General features: G+C 32.2%; 1 long non-coding RNA gene across 1 annotated transcript; it reads left to right on the top strand.

Moving 5' to 3' along the window:
• The first annotated feature begins 418 nt into the window (after window positions 1–418).
• On the top strand, window positions 419–6,065 carry LOC133192523 (uncharacterized). Its single transcript, XR_009721823.1, has 4 exons — window positions 419–567; window positions 3,675–3,745; window positions 5,238–5,402; window positions 5,863–6,065. It is a non-coding gene; the product is annotated as an uncharacterized LOC133192523 (long non-coding RNA).
• The last annotated feature ends 200 nt before the right edge of the window (window positions 6,066–6,265 follow it).

The following is a 6,265-nucleotide window of genomic DNA, read 5'->3' as shown; positions in this document are numbered from 1 at the left end:
AACTATGAAAAATGCAATGATCAACAACCAAGGATTAGTGTACGTATATTTTTATATACTTTTTACGGTAAATAATATTAATATTGGGCAGAACAAATCTTTCCCATCGAAGACCACATTCGTTTTGACGCCATTTTGAAAAGTTTGATATCAAAGTTTTAAATATGTTAGTTTACACATTGAAAAAACGGAAAGAGAAACTTGAATTATACAATATTTAGTGTTTTACGTTCAATCATAGATGTATAGATAGTAGACTTTGTATAGTTAGGCCCTATGGCACCACATTTGTCTTTTTCCATGATGTATGTTGTATGTTAACGTTTTGCCTTTGTAGATTTTTTTTAATGAAAATGAATGCTTACTATAATAGTTCTCTCTCTCTATAAATAAATGAAAAGTGTATGAAATTTTTTTTTCGTTGTTAAATCGGATAATAATGTTTGTACCGAATATGGTTTCTTTGTTAATACAGACAAACATATATCCGGTTTGAATACATGTGTTCTCGGAATGCAACTTGTTGTACTTTTGGACTTCTAGAACTTTTTATGATGTAACGACAAGGTAAAAATGAATTATTTCTCCTACTAAATTACGATTAAGTCATCAATATTTAAACAAAAAGTGTCCGCAATCTCAGCTTATCAGATTATTCACGAAGGACATCATCATCGATGGAAATTTAAACAGTTAAAAGAGAGAGTTCTGACTATTGTAAGCCGCCTTTATTTGGCAGATAATATTAGAAATTATGAAGAATCATTAGAACAATTTAAATAGATTGTCTGTAACTAGAGTACATATACATCTTGCAAAGTCATAACACAACCCTTATTCATATGCATAATGATATGTATAGGGAAAATGTATTGGTTTGTAAGTACTGTCTATAATAATATAACAACTGTTTAACAATCTAGTGATATATTGTAAATTGAAATAGTTTACTGTTCAAAAGACAAAATTTCTCATGTGTGACCTGCTGAGAGATTTACTGAAAATGTTAAAAATAATAAGCCTACAAGATGTACAAATATTGATCATTTTTGATAGTATTTCAAGTAATGCAAATGAATCATCTGAGTAACAATCATCAGTTATTGATGGTGGTCGCAACATCATAGAAGTCTAATGGTAAAAATGAGTGAATCGTTATTTGTTTGAAATTTTTGTTTGATATATGTTGTATGATAATGATAAATTTTTGTTTGTTTATTTTATTCCTCCCTGATAGTTGTTGAAGTTTTGGCCATTATTAAAAATACTTTTGTTTGATCAGATGTACTCAAGGTTGTCTCTAAGACCTGGGGGCCGAGGAATTTCCCCAACTATAATGATGTAAATAATCCCCTGGTTATTTCGATATTCCTCCTAAACTCCCTAGTAAGGGAGGAACCCCAGTTCCCCTTCTACATTTTAAATGTCCCCTTCTATTTCAATTCATAGGGACAACCCTGTGTACTTCGACCCAAATTTTGTAAAATAGGTAAGTAGGTAGGTAGATTTTTTTTTTTGGCAGTATCTAACAAATTGATTTTTTGTCATACAAAAACACAGAATTAGAAATTTATTGATGTTTCATTACACACTGGACAGCTAGACAGGTTTAATATTTATTGCTCTCGTTAAAACAAGTGTCTTGGAGAAATTATAAACCTCAACTTTATAATGAAACAAACTTTATTTCGCTGGAACCCCCCCCCCCCCCCAAAAAAAAATGAAGTAAAATTAAAATACTTAAAAAAAATGATTGGGTAGGGGTGATTTTGATGGATCTTTTGGAGTACATCAAACAAATCAGTCATAGCTCACCTGAGCCAATTGAGCTTTTCTGATCAAAATTTGTCTGTCGCTGTCATTGTCTTAAACTTTTCACATTTGAATCTTCTTCTCAAGAACCACAGGGGCAATTTCAATCAAACTTGCTACAAAGTATCCTTGGGTAAAGGGGATTCAACTTTATTTAAATGAAGGACCATATCTTCTTCTAAGGGGAGATAATTACAAATAAATGAAAAATTAATGGCATCATTTAAAATCTTCTTTTCTGGAACCACTGGGCCAGGAAAAATTAAACTTATTTGGAAGCATCCTCAGGAAGTGTAGATTCAAATTTGTTTAAATCATGACCCCCGGGTGTAGGGTGGGGCCACAATACGTTCTATTTCCACTATGGAAGAGTTATACTTCTTAGTGCACAGTGCCACTCTTTTGTGAAAAAGTCGGAAAATGTACAAATCTCGCGGGATTTCTGGGACAAACTAACATAAACATGTAAACATGGTAAACAATATGTTGAATGTCAATGAACAAATCCTAAGAAAATGCAAATGAAATATTTTATTGTTGTGAACTTTATATACATCAAGAGTAGGAATGACAACGATATCAATTTATGTCTATTGTTGATCGTATGTATGATACAGTATCTATTTATCGTATGGTACCTCTAAATACAATACCGGTACACATGCCTTGGAAATGTCGTATTTTTTATTAATGGACCATTATGGATGATAAATTTAGGGTTCTCACTCTCTCACATATGTCTTTTAGTTCTTCTATTCTTTAATTGGAATGACAAATACATTTAACATTTAAAACTGGATTGAGATTGGCAGGTTTGTATTATCCGCAACTCCATGCTGTCCCAGTCAGACGGCCAAACGCGCCTCTAATTTTGAAGAGTTCACTGATGGAAATAAAACGTATTGATGATCAAGTTTTACGTAGGAATACATAGGATAAAATCTTTGAAAATCTTCTTCACTAGAACCACTGTATCAGGAAAGATGAAACTTATGTTGAAACATCCTCAGCTAGTGTAAATTCAAGTTCGTTCAAATCATGACCCCCGGGGTAGGACGGGGCTACAATGAAGGATCAAAGTACATAGGAAAAATCTTAGAAATTTCTTCTATTCAAGAACAGCAAAGCCATGATTTGTCATATTTATATGGAAGCATCTTCAGGTAGTGTAGATGCAAGTTTGTTCAAATCATGACCCCCATGGGTAGGATGGGGCCACAATCGGCGATCAACATTTTACTAACAATACTGATACATAGGAAAGATCTTTAAAATTCTTCTCAAGACCAATATAGTCAAAATTAGTCATAATAATATAAAAGCATCCTGAAGTAATGTAGATTCAATTTATTCAAATCATGACACTCCCCCCTCCCTCCTCAGGAGAATAAAGGGGCCATAACAGGGAATCATAGTTATACAGTAAAACTCATTTAGTACGAACACGGATATTGTGAATTCACGGATATAGCGAAGTTTTCTTGGATCCCCAGCGAAATAAATTTCACTAATTCCTTATATGGATATAACAAATTAAGGATATAGCGAAGTAATTTCACAGGTCCCAGTGGCTTCGTAATAACCGAGTTTTACTGTAAAAAGGAAGAAAAGGAATATATCAATAAAAATTTTCTTCTTAAGAACAGCAATGCTAATATGTATCATATTAATTCAAAAGCATCCTTCGAAAGTATAGAATTCATACCCCCCCCCCCCCCCCCCCCCCCCGAACCACTTTTATATTTTACTTTTAAATACAGAACTGATTTATGCTTTTTCCTACCCAAAGTGCTATTGTTGGTCTTATAAGTGAAATCAGAATGCAATACAGTGTAGTAACTGTACATAATATATTCTTTCAGAGAGAAGAAAATTGACATTAAAGGAGAACCAGTAACTAAAGATGTATGATGAATCAAGATGTGATCATGTGGTAAGTGGTAATAAATTCAATCATAAATAGGCATGTATGACAATTGCATTAAAAGAAAAGAACTTGATTCCAATTTTAATTGGAATGTTGAACTACCAGCTGCAAACTACAACAGGTTAGGCATAATAGAAAAAAATGTTTGTTTATGGTTACCCCCCCCCCCCCCCCCCCCCCCCCCCCCGACCCAATATCTAATAGCCAACACAATTTTTTTTTCGTTGTAAAAATCCATAAGTCACTCATTCATCAGTTTAACTTTTACATGCATCTTAATCTACCTACCAACCCTATTTTATTTCAGCATGTAACAGTAAACAAACATATTTTTTTGTTTGGCCTTATGAAATTGTATGGCTTGGAGTCTTTTTCACTTCTCTATAAAATTTTCTGTCTGGATGATGTCTAGCATAATATACACCATGCAGTGAGGATTTTAGTTCACCTGAGCTAAAAACTCGAGTGAACTTTTCTGATACCTTTTGTTTTGTCTTTTGTCCATCAAACTGTCGATCCATCAGTGAGCTTTTCACATTTTCAACTTCTTCTCAAGAACCACTAATTTTAACCAAGGTTGACACAAAGTAAGGATATTTTAAATTGTACAGAGGAAGCCCCCTCCCTCCCCCCTCCCAAAGGGAAATGATCAACTCTTTCAGATATTATTGATATGATCATTGTTGAGCAACTTATAATTTTGTAACCTGTAGACTTTATTTTAAGAATAATGAATATTTGTTTAAGAGTCCTTTTGTCAAGGTTCAAAGTTCAATTAAAATTATTTTGTGATACATGTATTTGAGGATTCGAGATATCAGGAGTAAAATATTTAAAGAATACTTCCAATTACTTCGACATATCTGTGGTATTCAAGATGCCAAAGTTCAACTGTATGGCTATGCTAAAGTAGTAAATATTATAACTTACTAAAACTTTCTAACATTGAAATATGTTAAATGAAACAAGACAAAACTGAAAAATAAAAATTTACTGATTTCTGGCTGGTCAGTATTTTGATGACTGTAATTTCTAAAATATTCAATGAAACACTTTGAAGCTTTAACTGTAGGTATATGTTAACTAAATATACTATAAGATAATATTTATAAATGAGAAGTTTTGAACAAACATTACAACATTCGTGTATGTAAATTGGGGGTAAAAACTGGTTATCGGTAATGGCTATCGCCTTAATTTTCAATGACATAAAACAAGATTTAGAATGCAGGTAAATAATACTAGTAAGTGTCTGTACATATGATATAGCATATAGAACTTGTACTGAATGTTGATTAGCTAAATCTTGAATGGCTGATATGTTGGTCATTTTTGATGAAATTTAGATTATTTGTATGTAAACTGAGTGTACATGCAATATGAAATTATTCATAAGGTATTAAACATGATTAAAACATGTGTATGCAATGCAACATATGATGAATTCATATTGACTTGTATGGATATAGCTTAACATGTATGTGCATTGTTTTTTTAGGGTCCTGTTCTGCAGATGCCATGAGATGATCTGTCTGTCCATCTGATATCACTTGTCCTGAGTATATTTTTTCTCCTCTTAGCCCAATCTCACTCAAATTTAACTCATAGAGTGCCTGTGGATGGAGGGTAAAAAGTGACCTTGGACCAATTATCAAGGTCAAAGGTCAGTATCAAAACACACTATACATCTTTATTTAAAGTCCTTGTCCAGAGCATAATTTTTCTCCCTTGGTATGATCTTGCTTGTGTGCCATGGGATGAAGGGTTTTTAGTGATCTTTAACAAAATTTCTAGGTCAAATGTCAATAAGAAAAAAAAAGATTCGTAATATCCTTGTCCAGAGCACATTTCTCTCCAATTCACTCAACTAAAAGCAGTGTTCTACATGTACGAGATGGTCATATTCTCAATCTTACCTGCTTTAATATTAATCTGGCTTAAAACCTTACTATGTAATGTTCATTATTCGGATTTCATGTCATTAAATTTAAAGACTGAAACTAATTATAATCACTGATATTGGTACATTAAAGGACATTGAGTGATCTTGTAAGATTTCTAAATAATATTCAAGCATACAATTCTTACATCAAATAATAATTTTATATGAAAATATATTGCAGATCAATGCAGATGATGTGAAGAAAATACAACGGAAGCTGATGTTGAAAGAAGTATAGAGTATTTAAAGAAGTTTTTATGAATGGACTTAGATGTGAAAGACTACTTCATTGTGTACCAAGATATATGATTTTATTTATTTTGATATCATTTTCAAATAATGTTTTTGCACATCAAATGAATTATTAAACATATGATTTGATAATGCTTTTTCCTTTTTATACATTTTCTTGATAGATTTTGAAAAGAAAACACAGTTTACCAAGGAAATTAATAATATATATTTTGATTTAAACCTGCTGTTCTCTTTTCACATTCTAGACAAGAAAGATTAACCATGGAAAATACAGGGATCCTTGAGCTTCCAGTTGCTTGTCAATCATTTTTCGAAATTGAAATGCTCAA

This window comes from Saccostrea echinata, unplaced genomic scaffold (assembly GCF_033153115.1).
Source record: "Saccostrea echinata isolate AGI-Se365-2 ecotype Australia unplaced genomic scaffold, CSIRO_AGI_Sech_v1 ptg000025l, whole genome shotgun sequence".
In the NCBI taxonomy this organism is placed as follows: Eukaryota; Metazoa; Mollusca; class Bivalvia; order Ostreida; family Ostreidae; genus Saccostrea; species Saccostrea echinata.
Note: the sequence above shows the minus strand (reverse complement) of the source record. Positions and strands in the feature narration are given on the sequence as shown.